General features: G+C 48.7%; 1 protein-coding gene across 2 annotated transcripts in view; it reads left to right on the plus strand.

Moving 5' to 3' along the window:
• LOC126278656 (centromere/kinetochore protein zw10 homolog) overlaps positions 1–17,583 on the plus strand; it is a 184,864-nt gene that overhangs the window by 58,171 nt on the left and 109,110 nt on the right. The gene's annotated exons all lie outside the window — the stretch shown is intronic.

Below are 17,583 nucleotides of genomic sequence, written 5' to 3' on the forward strand. Positions count from 1 at the left end.
ATTTGATGTCTTCCTTTAATCTGACCTGGTACGGATCCCAAATACTCTAGCAGTATTCAAAAATAGGTTGCACCAGCATCCTACATATGGTCTTCTTTACAGATGAACCTAACTTTTCTACAGTTGTCCCATAAACCAAAGTCAACCCTTCACTTTCCCTACAGACCTCAGATAATTGTTCCATTTCATATCGCTTTGCAACATTAGACTTAGATATTTGAAGAATGTGACTGTGTCGAACAGGACACTACTAATGATGTATCTGAACATTACGGGTTTGTTTTGAACATTACGGGTTTGTTTTTCCTACTCAGTCACATTAACTTACACTTTTTACATATAGAGCTAGTTGTCATTCACCACATCAATACCCCCCAGGGGGTCCACAACTCTTTTGTGGATATGTGCGTAGCGAGCATGGGACCCCAAGCTAGGGTGGCCCTCCTTCCTTTCCAGGCTGCATACCTTCCTTTTCCGCATCCTTCCCCATCCCCCATCTTCACCCCCCCCCCCCCTTGCCTCCGCCTCTTTCCTTCCCTTCCCTTTCTCCCCCTCTGAGAGTATGTTTTGCGCCTACGTCCGGAGACGGATGCTCAAAAATTTAACACATTCTTCGCTTTCTCTGCTTCCAAGTCTTCGTCCCTCCTTTGTCCTTCTCTTTTCCTTACCTCTTCTCTTAACCCTTTTCTCTGCTGAGGCATTTGAGACCTCTTCTTTCCTTTCCCTTCCTTTGTTTTTCCCTTTCTCTTTTTACCACCTCCCTGTGTGTGTCTGAAGGCCGACCCATGCATTTCCATGCATAGCCGTTGATGGGGTAACGCGTAATTCCCCACCCCGGGTAGACAGGTAAGACATGTACGTACCTCCCAGTAACGGCCAGGCCCAGGGAGAGGTGATTACCTGAGCTGATACCTTCCAAAAGTGCCGATTGGTCCCTCCATCCGTTTCTCGGGAGGTGTGACCTGAGGTGTGAACAATCACCTAAGGCAGGAGTGCCCTTAGAGAGGGCCCCCACAAGGGAGGAGCGCACCATCAGAGATGCCGGAAATCATGGGGGATACTTCCGCAATGGTTTCCTCATCTTCTACTATGTCTGCTCACAAGTGTAAGTTCAATGAGTCTCAGCCACAGACAGTTCTTCCATCGTTGCCACAGTTCCTTGTTGTTTCTCGTTCTGACGAAAGTCACGACTTCTCCACGGTCAACCCTTTCATTATTCAGAAAGGTGTCTTCGCAATTGCAGGTCCTGTAAAGTCATGTTCCAGATTAAGAAATGGTACCTTGTTGTTAGAAACAGTAAGTGCCCTCCAGGCACAACAATTGCTGTGTACTTCACTGCTACACACCTTCCCTGTCCGTGTGGAAGTGCACCGCACTTTAAATTCCTCACGTGGGGTCATTTATACATGCTCCCTCGACGGATTGTCCGACGAGGAAATTCAACACTACCTGTATGACCAGGGCATAACGGCTGTTCATAGTCATGAAAAGGGTTGACACAAACATTGTTCCAACCCGTACTGTCTTCTTGACACTTGACACAGTTCAACTCCCATCGCACATAAAAGTGGGCTATGAGATAATTTCCATTCGCCCTTACATCCCAAACCCTACCCGTTGCTATCGGTGTCAGCGATTCAATCATACCAGCCAATCCTGTTCCAATCTGGCCAAATGTGTTATGTGTGGCAAGGATGCCCATCCTCTCATTGCATCAAGTGTATGGGTGACCACGCTGCTTCCTCTAGAGATTGCCCCATTTTTAAAGACGAAAAGCTCATTGAGGAAATCAGAGTGAAGCAAAAGGTGTCTACCTTTGCTGCTCAAAAATTATTCTCCAGTCGAAAGCCCACTGTGCTTCAGACAGGTAAATACAGCACTGTCCTTGCCTCTCCTCAGACCACAAAGGAGGCGGCCACACAGACTTTTGATCTCACCTTTAGTGCCACGGTCGTCAGATCAGCCAGCGCAAAGATCGCCCATTCAACTTCCCCACTTTCGCCTGCTCACTCTATGGCTCACCATTCATCGGGTTCTGCTAAATCTCGAGCCCAAAAGTCAGGCGCCTGACTTCCAAAAAAAGAGCCTACTTGTGACGATTTTTTACATACCCCAACTTCACAACCATCGGTTCCTCCTCCATCTAAACATCCTGTTTCCAAGAAGGCCAATAAGAAACCCAGTTCCTCTCCTTCTCTGCCACGGCGTGTCTCATCTACAGCACCACCTGGCGGTAGCAGCCCTCGGCCGTCTTCTGTGTCGCCGAGGCGCACTGCTGGCCGCTGATCAACTGGCCGATTGCTGGTGGCAGGAGCTGCTCCTGAACAACCTATTGATCAGGATCTTCTGCCTTTGGCTGAATGCTGTTCCATGCTGTCGGTCGCAAGTTCTGAGCAGTCATTGAGTTGAGGACAACCTTGGTCACTTTTTTCCATTTTCTGTCCACCCTATGTCCATTATCCATTCAAATATCCACGGCATTTGAGCCAATTGGGATGAATTGTCGATCCTCTTACAATCCTACTCGCCGGTCATCCTCTGTCTTCAGGAAACAAAGCTGCGTCCAAACGACCGCTTTGTTTTCCCCCATTTTCAGTCAGTCCGATTTGATCTCCTCTCTGTTGAAGGTACTCCAGCACATGGAGGACTCATGATTCTTCTTCATGATACTCTCACCCATCCCCTTAAACACTTCCTTCCAAGCTTTCCCTTTCTGGATACACTTTCTCTCTTTGTACTGTATACATTCCATCGTCCACACCAATGCCACGAGCTGATCTTCATCTTCTTGGTCAGCTTCCACCCCCCTATTTGCTGGTTGGGGACTTCAATGCCCACCACCCGCTTTGGGGATCTCCACATCCTTGTCCACGTGGCTTACTATTGATAGACGTCTTCCACCAAGCGGATCCTGTTTGCCTCAACACTGGGGACCCTACATTTTTGTCTGCCTCCACGACAAATTTCTCTCATTTGGACCTTTCGGTTGGTACTGTTTCGCTAGCTCGGCGCTTCAAATGGTTCGCTCTTGCTGATACACACTCGAGTGACCACTTTCCGTGTGTCCTTTGATTGCAGCCACAACTGCCATATATGTGCCTGCGACGCTGGAAGTTTGCCCAGAAGATTGGACACTTTTTTTTTGTCTCTAGCGACATTCGATGACTGTCAGTTTCCTAGCGTCGACGGTGAGGTCACTCATATTGCAGACATTATTCTTACAGCTGCGGAACGTTCCACACCTCGCACCTCCGAATTGCCCCGGCGCCCCCCTAGTTCCTTGGTGGAACGAGGCATGTCATGATGCAATACTTGAGTGGCGATGTGCTCTTCGCGTTTTCAGACACCATCCCACTTTGGCCAACTGTATCCGCTATAAGCAGTTCCGTGTGTGATGCCGTCAACTCATCCGCGATAGCAAGAAGGCAAGCTGGGACTTCTTTACTAGCTCATTTAACACCTTCACTCCCTCCTTGGAAGTTTGGAGTCGGATTCGACGGTTATCTGGCACGCCTAGTTTCTCCCCGGTCTCTGGGGTCACTGTCGCGCATGATACATTAGTGGACCCCGTCGCAATTTCTAACTCATTGGGTCAACACTTTGCTGAGATTTCGAGCTCTTCAAATTACTCGCCAGCGTTTCTCTCGAAGAAACATGCAGTGGAAGTGCAACCTCTATCTTTCTCCTCTCAAAATCGCGAAAGCTATAATACTGTTTTCTCCATGCAGGAACTCCAACATGCACTTTCTTCTTCTCGCTCCTCCGCCCCAGGACCGGATGGTATCCACATCCAAATGTTGCTGCATTTATCAACCCATAGTCTGCATTACCTCCTACCCCTTTATAATCAAATTTGGACCGACCGTACTTTTCCCAGACGATGGCGGGAAGCTATCGTCGTTCCTGTTCCGAAACTTGGAAAAGACAAACATCTCCCCTCTAGCTATCGCCCCATTTCTCTCATGAGTAGTGTATGTAAGGTTTTGGAGAGTATGGTGAATTGCCGTTTAGCCTGGTGGCTGGAGTCCCGCAGTCTTTTAACACCTGCCCAATGCAGTTTCCGAAAGCATCGTCCTGCAGTTGACCATCTTGTTGCTCTCTCCAATTATATCATGAACAATTTTCTCCGGAAACGCCAAACAGTAGCAATATTTTTTGATCTGGAGTGAGCATATGATACCTGTTGGAGGACAGGCATCCTCCGCACACTTGGGGCTTTTGAGATCGGCTGCCCCTTTTTCTTCACGAATTTATGGCAGAATGCACATTTAGAGTGCATGTGAACACTACTCTCACCTGTACTTTCTCCAAAGAAAACTGGGTACTCCAGGGCTCCGTGCTAAGTGTTGTACTGTTTGCCATTGCCATAAATCCAATTATGGATTGTCTCCTTCCTGATGTCTCGGGCTCCCTCTTTGTGGACGATTTTGTGATCTACTACAGCTCTCAACGGGGCAGCCATCTTGAACGATGTCTTCAAGGATGTCTTGATCACCTCCACACTTGGAGCATCGAAACAGTCTTCCACTTCTCTCCCAGTAAGATCGTTTGTGTTAATTTTTGGCGTCATACGGAGTTTCTTCCACCTTCCTTACATCTTGGACCTGTCGACCTTCCATTTTCGGACATCACTGAATTCTTGAGTCTTATGTTTGACAGAAAACTGTGCTGGTCCTCCCACATTTCCTATCTTTCAGCTCACTGTCTGCGATCCCTCAACACCCTCCGTGTCCTGAATGGTACCTCCTGGGGAGCGGACCGAGTGGTCCTTCTCCGCCTCTATCGCGCCTTAGTGCACTCGAAATTGGACTATGGAAGCATAGTTTACTCCTCCGCTCGGCTGTCTATTCTTCGGCGTCTCGACTATCCACCACCATGGATTACGTTTAGTGTCTGGAGCTTTTTACACCAGTCCTGTGGAAAACCTTTGTGCTGAGACTGCTGAACCTCCACTGTCCAATCGGCGAGCTGTCCTTCTGGGTCGTTATGCTAGCCATCTCTCTTCCATGCCTGCTAATCCGGCTCATGACATTTTTTTCGATGCCTCCTTGGATTTAGGGTATGCAGACTGCCCTTCCTCCCCACTGCCACCGGGAGTCCGCTTCCGTCAACTGCTCCATTCTCTTTCCTTCCGCTTTCCTAAAACTTTCTTGACAACTTGAGGTACAGCACCGCCTTGGCTCTGTCCCCGGACCTGCCTGCTCCTTGACCTTTGTCAGTTTCCCAAAGATGGTACCCCTTCACTTGTTTATTGTCGGGCATTTGCTGCTCTATGTGCACAAATGAAGGAAGCCACATTTATTTACACTGATGGCTCAGAAACATTGTTTGGTGTAGGGAGTGCCTATATTGTTGGCAACACCCCAAATCGATTTTGGCTTCCCAACCAGTGTTCGGTTTATACTGCAGAGCTATACGCTGTTCTCCAGGCTGTACAATACATTCATCGCTATCAATGGATACAGTATGTAATCAGCTCAGACTCTCTCAGCTCTCTCCTCGGTCTCGAAGCTCTCTACCCTGTCCACCAAGCGAGGTGACGCAGTGGGCAGACACTGGACTCACATTCGGGAGGATGATGGTTCAATCCCACATCCGGCCATCCTGTTTTAGGTTTTCCGTGATTTCCCTAAATCGCTCTAGGCAAATGCCGGGATGGTTCTTTTCAAAGGGCACGGCTGACTTCATTCCCCATCCTTCCCTAATCCGATAAGACTGATGACCTCGCTGTCTGGTCTTCTTCCCCAAAAACAACCCAACAACTCTCTACCCTGTCCACCCTCTGGTCCATCGGATTCAGGACTGCCTCCACTTGCTCCACTTGGGGGGCGTCTGTGGCGTTCCTCTGTATCCCAGGACATGTTGGTATCTGTGGAAATGAGGCGGCCGATATAGCAGCCAAGTCTGCAGTCTCTCTTCCTCAGCCACCTATTCGCACGATTCCCTTCGCTGATCTACGGAGTGTTTTATGTTGTCGTGTTGCTCTTTTATGGCACGCACATTGGTCAACACTTCCCAATAATAAATTGCAGGACGTGAAAGCTCTTCCCTGTGCTTGGACCTCTTCGTCCTGAACGCGTTGTCGCTAGGAGATAATTTTAACTAGACTCGGGATAGGGCACTGTCTTTTTAGCCATCGACATCTTTTAAGTGGCGATCCTCCCCCACTCTGTCCCCACTGCTCTCAGCTGTGGACGGTAAGACACCTTTTACTTGAGTTCCCTATTTTACTCCGTTACGCGTCCGTCTACAGCTGTCGCCCGATATATCTTCCATTTTAGCAGATGACACACGCTCAGCCGATCGCGTTCTCGAGTTTATTAGTGCCAGTAAGATGTCAGTCATTTGAAGCTGTTTTTGGAGACAACCAACCCCCTTCTATAGTGGTTTTTTTTAAGCTTTCCTTCTATTTTTAGTTTCTCCAATTTTTTGAGATTCGTTCCCATTACTGCTGGTTTCCAGTTTCGTTTTTTTACCTTTTCGTAAGTCACAGACTGGGCGCTAATGATCGTAACAGTTTTGCGCCCTAAAACCATAACCAAAAAAAATAAAATAAAATAAAAAAACCACATCAACAAGAATTTTGTCAAGCCATCTTGTATCCCCTTACAGTTACTCAACTTTGACACCATAGTGTTCACCACAACATCATCAGAAAACAACCGTGAATTGCTGCCCACCCTGCCCAGCTAATCATTGCTGTGTATAGGGAATAACAGCAGTCCTATCACACTTCTCTGGGGTACTCCTGCTGATACTTTTGTTTCTTATGAACTCTCATAGTCTAGGACAACATATTGAGCTCTGCTGCTTAAAGAGTCTTCGAGCCACTCATATCTGTCAACCTATTCTATGTGCTCATACTTTCATTAACAGCCTGCAGTGGGGCACCATGTCAAATGCTTTCTGGAGATCTAGAAATTTGGAGTCTTCATCCATAGTTTGCAGTGCATTGTGAGAAACGGGCAAGCTGGGTGTCACATGAGCAATGCTTTCTAAAACCATGCTGATTGATGGACATAAACTTCTTGGTCTCAGGAAAGTTTATTATATTCAAACTGAGAATATGTTCAAGGATTTTGCAGCAAGCAGGAGTTAGTGACATTGGTTTGTAATTTTGTGAGTCTGTTATTTTACAGTTCTTATATACAGGAGTCACCTACACTATTTTCCAGTCGCTTCAGAATTTTAGCTGGGGAGGAATTTGCAATTAATGCCTGTTGGATAAGGAGCCAGTGCTGTAGAGTACTCCTTGTAAAACCAAGTTGGAATTCCTTCCAGACCTAGTGACTTGTTTGCTTTCAGGTCTTCCAGCTGTTTCTCTACACCAGGGATGCTTATTGCTGTGTTGTCCATACAGGTGACTGTCCGATGGTCACATGACGGCATGTTTGTACAATTTTCCTGCCTGAATGATTTTTTTGAATGCCTTAGTCACATTTAGCGATTGTAAATAGGACCAGAATTTCCTCTGGTTCACTGCCAGATGTTTTGACAATGTGTGACAGTGGTAGTTCTAAGCTTCACACATAGATCTTTTCACAGACAAATCTCTACTAACCTTTGCTTGCCGTCATTTGTGCATTCTCTTTTGAACTAAAAGTACAACAGCCTCTGCTTCCTCAGCATTTCCTGAATTTTATTAGTAAACCGAGGTGGGTCTTGTCCTTAATCCACTCACTAGGCACATAATTCCTCTACATAGATCATTCTGGAACTAAGTGATGCAAATTCACTGTCTAAGTGTTGCATGACGTGGGTATTTTTGTGCTGCTGATAGATTTTCTTTGAACGTCTCTACAACTGTTGCAGTGGAATCAGGTTGCCTGGAAAAACATCCAACAATTAACTTGGTTTTGCCCACACCTGTTACACGTGACCACATAACTTGACTGTCACACTCAACTTCAACCTCAATAGAGACAACATTTTTGTTAACTGCAGTCAACACTCTCCCTCCTAAGGCCTCTAGTATTTCTTTCTGACATACATTCCATGATTTGCTGAGTAGCTCAGGGCTTTCCACATCAAGTTTGAGACAGCTCTCGGTCCCTAGCATAATTTGAGTGCAAGAACTTTCCTGGAAAGCAGTAAATTTGGGAAGTTTGATATGAATACTTATGAATACTTTGACAAGGCAGTCTGACTTCCCTTGCTCAGACTACCGACCAGCCTAAAAAACTCTTCACAAGTACTTTGCTGCCTGAGTAGCTGCTTAAAGTGTGTAGTGGACCTCTGACCTATCAAGGGGAGTCCTACAAATCCCCTCACTATAATGCAAGTCTAAAAATCTGCCCACAAGACTGTCACAGAGTTGACAAAGCCTTTGGTTTGGGCTCTCCTCTCTGCTGCAAACAAAAGGACATTGATCAGCTCTGTAAACAGGTCTGTAGATTGTGAGCTCTGCTTGCACCCCATGCACGAGGACAGCAGCATTCACTGTGTCCGCCAGCCATCTATATGAATTAGGATGGACTTAGAACCCATGTGACAGATGTTGTTGGTACTGACATGAGCCATAACTTCCAGACCACTGCACCCTGCATGCTCGATAGTCGCAGGCAGGATCATCTTTACATCTTGGATGAGGCCGCCCAGTAGACATGCCAATTGCACGTTGGCGTTTTTTTTCCAGCCAGGTCATGTTTAGAGTGAAAATGAAAATTTTAGTTTTTTGTTTGTCTGAAGAAAGTAGAGGCGCTAAGCACGCACATTCCTCCCCCCCCCCCCCCCCCCCCCCCCCCCCCCTCCCTCAGTGTACATCATCTGCTCCAAGAGAACACTACAGCTGAGGATGATTAAAAATCAATTTCCCCTCAGTGTAGAACAGTGTGCAGAAATTACATATATTCTGTCCATATGTGTTTCTTATGTTCGTACTAGCAACCCATATCTTATTCAATGTAGTGTTAGCAAACTGTGGAAAATACCTCCTAATATTGTGTTGGACCTCGTTTTGCTGGCATAATGCAGCAACTCGACATGGCATGGACTCAGCAAGTTGTTGGAAGCTCTTGCAGAAATATTAAGCCATGCTGCCCTATATCTAACCATAATGTGAAAGTGTTGCCAGTACAGGATTTTGTGCATGAACTGACATCTCGATTGTGTCCCATCAATGTTCATTGGGTTTCCTGTTGGGTGACATGGATGGGCAAATCATTCGCTCAAACTGTCCAGAATGTTCTTCAAATCAGTTGTGAAAAATTGTCATCCATAAAAATTCCATCGTTGTTTGGGAGCATGAAGATTGTGTTTGGAAGCATGAAGATTGTGAATGGTTCCAAATGGTCTCCAGTCAGGGATTAGTCCATTCCGAGTAAACACAGCCCACACCATTGTGGAGCCACCACACATTTGCACATTGCCTTGTTGACATTTTGGGTCCATGGTTTTGTTGGGTCTGCACCACACTCTTAACCCTACCACCAGCTCTTACCAACTGAAATAGGGACTCATCTGCCCAGGCCATGATTTTTGAGTTTTCTAGGGTCCAACCACTAGGGTAATGAGCCCAGGACAGGTGCTGCAAGTGATGTGGTCTGTTAGTAGAGACACTTAAGTGGGTCATCTGCTGCCATAGCCCATTAACGCCAAATTTTGTTGCACTGTCCTGATGGCTACATTTGTCGTAGGTTCCGCTTTGAGTTCTGTGGTTATTTCATGGAGTGTTACTTGTCTTGTTAGTACTGACAACTCTTCGCGAACACTGCTGCTCTCGGTCATTAAGTGAAGGCTCTTGGCCAGTGTGTTGTCTATGGTGAGAGGTAATGCCTGAAATTCGGTATTCTCCACACACTCTGGACTCTGTGGATCTCACTGATTCCGTAATGGTTCCCGAATTGGAATGTCCTATGTGTCTAGCTCCAACTACTATTCTACATTCAGAGTCTGCTAATTTCCTTCGAGTGGCCATAATCATGTTGAATTGACACACCTTAGTACAAATGCAATTCACTTTTACATCTTGTGTACATGATACTACCACTATCTATATGTGTGCATAATGCTGTCCCATGACTTTTGTCGCCTCATTGAATAATCACACTTGGTGTTAAGTTTTAATGAGCAGTCTTTCAATTTCATCATACATGTTGAAACATGCTTTCTCAAAAATAGCCTTTCTATCATTTTCAGTGTACTGCTTCACACAAAAGTTTCCATATTTGATCTCGGGCACAAGTATTCTACGTTTGGTTGCAAATTCTTTTGTCAAACATTCATTGCTAATTATCTTTCACTGTGCATTTCCCCATGGCTTTTGTTTTTCTGCCATCAGCTAAAGTTATGTTTTCAGCTAAAATATTTTAACCACAGCTGAAAAATAATTTTCATTTGGAAGCATGTGATGCTTGAGTTGCCGTTGAATTCACAATCCAGTGGCCACTTTTCAGTGGAGCTGTACCACAGGAAGCACTCACGCTAATAGCATTACTACTGTATCCCATTCATTTCGAAGTCCAAATAGTCACTGCTAGATCTCCATCTTTAATTTCATACAGTTTTGTTTATTGTTACAACATGAAAGCACATCAGTGGCTATATGTATATCCATTTGATGAACACCTGTCTTATATTATAGTGTATTAAACAAGATATGAACGACGAACCAGAGCTGGCACCCAGGCAAATTGTGGAAATCAGTTAATTCCTTTTGCAAAAGATTTTAATTGAGCTGAAGTTAATGCTCAGCTATTGCTATCATTGGTGTGTGCACCATTCATATTTTACCTGCAAAAACAGTCACCCTCATCCCGATTTTTATGTCACACTTAGCTCTATTAGACCATGGTCTAAGATAAGTTTAAACAGTTTGAAAAAGCCTTGGTGCATTTCTGCTTTATGTGCATAAAACTTGTTTTCTGGGAGGTTTTGAAGCATGACATTTGTGTACTTTATGCTTAAATGAATCGGTTAAAAATTTCACATGAAAGTAGATAAATTGATGAAGTCAAAAGGAATTTTTTCCTTTATTCAATAATCTTTACCCATTGTCGAGATATGATGGTTTAAAGTTGAGCTAAATGTAGCACATAAAATTCATTCTTACATGAACTGAATACATGGAAATGATTTAAAGTTTGTCAGATAAATAAAAGTGCATTTATGCGATAAAATTGAAAACTTTATTTCAAAAATTTAGTTTTGTTCAAATTTTCCATGCAAAACACTCATTTTTGTGAGTTTTTTATGCACATCTCTTCTGTGTTTCAGACTAGTGTGAATCGATTCAAATTTTGTTTGAAGTTAGACTAATATATGTAATTAATGGGTGTCCTGTTGTTTTGTGGAAACTTTATCTGTTGCCATGATATAAGCAATGTGGTGTGTAAGACAATGAAAAAAACCAAGTATATCAGAACAGTTGTTGCGCCCCCCTGCGGGTTCGGGGGTAAGAATAGGCCCGCGGTATTCCTGCCTGTCGGAAGAGGCGACTAAAAGGAGTCTCAAACGTTTCGGCCTTATGTGATGGTGCCCTCTTGGGTTTGACCTCCTTTTTTCCAAATTTCTGCTGTTAGTGCGTGCCATTTGGGGAAGGACGCCTTACGTGGTGTTTTTCTATTGTCGTGTGGCGGGATTTACACCCAAAGTCTTCTGGGTTGCCTCCTTCTCGTCTTGTGCGCAATCCCCTTCTTAGCACCCACGACAACTGTGGACCCTTTCAACACCTAAAATCCAGCACTGTATCCAGTCCGTTGAGGTGGGGTCGTCATGTACCCTCTTGGTGGTAGCCCCCTGACCACACAGGGATCGCACTACAGATGCCAGAGCTGTTTCCTCCCCATGTATGCCAAGGTGTATGTGCCCATCTTGTCTGGGGCACGGGGACTCCGGGCAAGGGATATTGGCCAGGTACCCGTTGCTTTGGCTGGGTGGTGCCCTTGGGGAGAGCTCTCATTCAGAGTAGGTGGCATCTGGGCGGATGTGGCACAATGAAGCACAATAAATCACACCAAGCTGGTGGTCGCACGGCCACCAGCATCTCTAAGCGAGGCAGAATTGAATTTGGTGCTGTGCAATATGACCCTCAGTCATTCCCCTTGTTGGCTGCGCTGTGGGAGGGATACGGATCTAGTGCCAAGAGGAAGCCTTACGTACCACAATACCTTGTCTGCAACAGGACTGATGGTGACTCCTTTCTTACGACGAAGCCTCTTGTTTTTTGTGGACCACCTGGAGGATAAGTTTGGAGAAGTGGCGGGGTTGTCTGAAATGAGGAATGGGTCCATCCTCCTCAAGACGTCCTCCCCAGCCCAGTCATGGGCGTTGCTCTTGTGTGATAAGCTGAGTGATGTCTCTGTTACCGTCACTCCCCACAGTAGCTTAAATATGGTCCAGGGGATTATTTGCCATCGTGACCTATTGTTACAATCCGACGACGAGCTGAGAGCCAACTTGGAAAGACGTGGTGTGCATTTTGTCCGTCATGAACATAGAGGACCCAAGACTAACAGGGTGGCCACCGGTGCCTTTATCTTGGCCTTCGAGGGTGCTGTATTGCCTGAAAAGGTCAAGCTAATGGTTTACCGTTGTGACGTCAAGCCATACGTCCCTCCCCCGATGCAGTGCCTCCAGTGGTGGAAGTTTGGGCATATGTCCTCCCGTTGCCCATCCAATGCCACATGTCGAGATTGCGGACGCCCCTCTCATCCCGATTCTCCATGTGTGCCTCTGCCTGTATGCGTCAAGTGTGGGGAGCACCACTCTCCATGCTCGCCGAATTGCCCCGTTCTTCATAAGGAGCGGAAGATAATGGAATTTAAGACCCTGGACTGGCTTACTTATCGAGAAGCAAAACTGAAATTTGAAAGGTTGTATCCTGTTTCCCTTCAAACATCTTATGCTGCAATCATGTTTCGTCGCCCTCGCGAGTGGCAGTTGTCGTCTCATCAGTGCCGCCTTCAGTGGGCCCTCGGAGCCGTGCATCTCTGTCTGCTCCCTAGTGTCTGGGGGCAAGCCTTCCTCTGTTGCCCCCATAGCCGTTGGGGGCAAACCCTCTTCTTTCACTCCCCCCACGCTTACTTTGGGAGTGACATCTGCTCCAAAACCGGTGGGCTCGATCCCTCTCCCTCCTTCTCCGCCGGCGTTGCCTCTGCCGGTTCCTGTCTCGTGGAAGGAGTCCCTCGGGGCTCTCGCTTCCTCCGTTTCTTCTCCTACCCAGCCGGATGTCAGCCAGTGGCTGAAGGTTCCGCCACCTGCTGGACGTAGGGCTTCTGCATTGTCAGCCTCCGACGCTCCTTCAGAGAAGCTCTCACAGCCCTCTAACCCTAAGGACAAACGCGAAAAGAAGGAACGGCACGTGTCCAAGAAGAAGGACGTTCCGGCGGTTTGAGTACCACCTGCAGTCAATAGTTCTGGCTCTGGGGATGAGGTGGAGATACACGCCTCTGCCGCGGATCTCGCCCTCACGGAACCCTGGGGGGCCTTTCCTCTGGATGCAGCTGAATCTCCTCCGGTGGGGGCCGTCGGCTCTGAGGCGCCGTCTGCCTCTTAGTCACCTCCACACCCTCCCAGTCCCTTCCAGCTTCCATTCTCCAGTGGAATTGCGGCGGTTATTTCCGCCACTCGCCTGAGCTCCGGATGCTTCTGAGTGTTTTTCCCCTGTTCTCTGCATTGCTCTTCAGGAAACTTGGTTTCCAGCAATGCCGACCCCCGCCCTTCGCGGTTATCGGGGATACTATAAGAACCGCGCTGCCTGTCAACGAGCGTCAGGTGGAGTTTGCCTCTTTGTTCACCACTCTGTCTGTAGCTCGCCCGCACCCCTTCTGACGCCTTTAGAGGCAGTCGCTGTCAGGGTTGAGCTCTCGCTGGCTATTACTGTTTGCTCTGTTTACATTCCTCCGGATGGGGAGCTCCCCTGACATGTCTTGGCTGCGCTGCTGGCTCAACTCCCGCCACCATTGCTGCTTCTGGGCGATTTCAATGCCCACAACCCTCTATGGGGTGGGACTGTCTCAGATGACCGCAGTCGTGCCGTGGACCATGTGTTGGCTCAGCTCGACCTTAGCCTCTTGAACACCGGTGCTCCTACGCATTTTCAGTGTGGCCCATGGCTCTTTATCGGCCTTCGATCTCTCTCTTTGCAGCCCCGGACTTGTCCCATCCCTCCACTGGAGAGTGCATCCTGACCTGTGTGGTAGTGACCATTTTCCCATCTATTTGTCACTGCCCCGTGTCATTCTTCTGGGCGCCTGCCCTGCTGGGCTCTCAACAGGGCTGACTGGCCGGCTTTTACTTCCACTGCTACCATTGAGTCTCCCCTACAGGGTGACATTGACGAGGTGGTCCGTGTCTTGACCACGTCAATCATTTCTGCAGCCGAGGCTGCCATCCCCTGCTCTTCTGGACTCCCTCGGAGGAAGGCTGTACCCTGGTGATCGCCGGAGATTGCTGAGGCTATTTGCAACCGTAGGCGAGCTCTCCAGCGTCATAGGCGGCCCCTGTTTCTGGAGACCCTTATCGCCTTTAAGAGGCTCCGTGCGTTGACCCGTCGTCTTATTGCACGGCGTAAGCAGGAGTGCTGGGAGAGGTATGTCTCATCCTTGGGCTCCGGTGTCTACCCCTCGCTCATGTGGTCCCGGATCCGGCGGATTTATGGATACCAGACCCCTATGGGTGTCCCTGGAATCTCCCTGGACGGCGCTGTCTGCACGGACGCTGCCGCCATTGCTGACCACCTTGCCGCGCACATTGCTATGAGCTCTGCGACTGCAACTTACCCCCTGCCTTTCGCTCTCTAAAGGAGCGAGCCGAGCGGACGCCGGTATCATTCCACACGCGGCGTTCTGAAAAGTACAATGCTCCTTTCAGCGATAGGGAATTCCTCGCTGCCCTTGCCGATTGCCCTGATACAGCACCAGGACCAGACTGCATCCACGCGCAGATGCTGAAGCATCTCTCCAGGGACTGCCAGAGACACATCCTCACCATCTTTAACCGCATTTGGGGCGAGGGCTTGTTCCCGTCGCAGTGGCGAGAGGGTGTTATTGTCCCCATCTTGAAGCCCGGTGCGGACCCACTGGCGGTGGACAGCTATCGTCCCATTACCCTCACCAACGTTTTGTGCAAATTGCTCGAACGTATGGTGGGGCGGCATTTGTGTTGGGTCCTTGAGTCGCGCGGACTCCAGGGTGGCTTCCGTCGGGGCCGGTCTGCTGCGAACAATTTGGTGCGGCTGGAATCTGCTACCCGTACGGCCTTTGCCCGACGTCAGCATCTCGTTGCTGCATTTTTTTATCTGCGGGAGGCGTATGACACCACATGGCGGCATCACATCCTTGTTACGTTGCACGAGTGGGGTCTTCGTGGTCAGCTCCCGGCTTTTCTTCAAACCTTTTTATTGCACCGCTCTTTCTTGGTGCAAGTCGGTGCCGCCTCTAGTTCATCTTATATACAGGAAAATGGGGTCCCACAGGGCTCGGTGTTGTGCATCTCCTTATTTCTAGTGGCCATTAATGGTCTGGCTGCAGCCGTGGGGTCGTCGGTGTCTCCTTCTTTGTATGCCGATGACTTCTGCATCTCATTTAGCTCAACGACTACAGGAGTCGCCGAGTGCAGGCTGCAAGTAGCCATTCGCAAGGCAGCATCATGGGCTCTGACTCATGGTTTTCAGTTCTGTGCAGCAAAGACTCGAGTTATGCACTTCTGCAGGCGTCGGACGGTCCACCCTCATTCTGAACTTTACCTCGACGGCCACCTACTTGAAGTGGTGGACACTGGCCACTTCCTAGGACTCATCTTTAATGTCCGGCTCACATGGGTTCCTCATACTACTCATCTGAAGCAAAAGTGCTGGCGGCACCTCAGCGCCCTCTGCTGCTGAGCCACACGTCTTTGGGTGCAGATCACTGCACGCTGTTGAGATTGTACAGAGCCCTTGTGCAGTACAGGCTTGATTATGGGAGCCTGGCCTATGGGTCTGCATCACCCTCAGTGTTGACATTGTTGGACCCCATACACCACTGTGGGGTTCGGCTTGCAACTGGCGCTTTCCGTATGAGCCCCGCGGATAGTCTACTGGTGGAGGCTGGGGTTCCCCTGCTCCGGATTCGCCGCCACCGACTGCTCGCCGACTATGCTGTCCACGTGCATTGCTCGCTGGGCCATACCAATCATCGCCTGCTTTTCCCTGCCATGGTCCTCCATCTTCCCGAACGGCGACCTACGTCTGGGCTTTCCATTGCTGTCTGCGTCCAGTCCCTGCTGTCGGAACTGGGCTCATTCCCTCTTCTGCCTCCCTTCCGGGTCCATGCACCTACGCCTCCCTGGTGTCTGCCCCGGCCGTCCGTCCATCTGTCCGTCTGGACTTTTCACAGGGACTCAAGGACTCGGTTCCGCCTGTGGCCCTCCATCGACGTTTTCTTGCACTCCTCTCCTCATTCTCGGGCTATGAGACTGTCTACACTGATGGTTCCCTGGTTGATGGTCGTACTGCCTACGCTTTTGCTCATGCTGCCCATGTTGAACAGCGCTCCTTGCCGGCTGGCTGCAGTATTTTTACTGCAGAGCTGGTGGCCATATTGCGCGCTCTTGAGCATATGCGTTCCTGCTCAGGTACGTCCATCGTCATCTGCAGTGACTCCCTGAGCAGCCTCCAGGCTATCGACTGCTGCTATACCTCTTCTCCTCTGATATCATTTATTCAGGAGTCTGTTTCTGCCATTACCAGCTCTGGTCGTTCGGTGGTCTTTGTTTGGACGCCAGGTCACATTGGCATCCCGGGGAACGAACGTGTCGACAGGCTGGCCAAGAGGCGATCGACGCCTCAGCTTTGGAGATCGGCCTCCCAGCTCGTGATCTGCAGTTGGTGTTACGCCGTAAAGTGCTTGGGATGTGGCATGATGAGTGGCGTAGCCTGACATCGCCGATTAAACTGCGAGCTGTTAAGGAGATGACCGATGTGTGGCGGTCCTCCCTGCGGGCTTCTCGCAGGGACTCTGTCGTCCTGTGTCGGCTCCGCATCGGCCATACCTACCTGACGCACGGCCATCTTTTGCATCAGGAGGATCCCCCTCTGTGTCGGTGTGGGTCTCGGCTGACGGTCGCCCACATTTTGTTGGAGTATCCCCGACTGCGTACCCTCTGGCAGTCTTTTAATCTCCCGGGCACTTTGCCTTTGGTTTTATGCAACGATGCCTTCATGGCTGACGACGTTTTAAATTTTATCCGTGGTAGTCCTTTTTATGGTTCCATTTAGGGAGGTCCTGCACCTTCCCCTTTCTGTGTCTCTTGTCCTCGAGTCTCTCATCATTGGTTGCAGATTTTAGCGTGTAGTCGGATGGTTGACTCTTTCCCCTTTTTTTTTGTTCTCGTGGTCAGTCAACCAGTCTCTGGCCATCTTCTTTTTTTCTGTTTCTTTCTGTCTGGTGTTCATCTGTACTCTTCTTGTCTGTCGTGTTCGTTGCCGCATTTGTGTTCTTTCAGAGCCTGGGGGGGGGGGGGTCTCCTTCCCCTCTGGGTTTTACCTGCTCCTCAACTTTTCGTCTCGCCTGTTTTTGGAATGGGGGACTGATGACCTTAGCTGTTTAGTCCCCTTTAAACATCCCAACCACCACCACCACCACCACCACAACAACCACCACA

This window comes from Schistocerca gregaria, chromosome 6 (genome assembly GCF_023897955.1).
Source record: "Schistocerca gregaria isolate iqSchGreg1 chromosome 6, iqSchGreg1.2, whole genome shotgun sequence".
Lineage (NCBI taxonomy): Eukaryota > Metazoa > Arthropoda > Insecta > Orthoptera > Acrididae > Schistocerca > Schistocerca gregaria.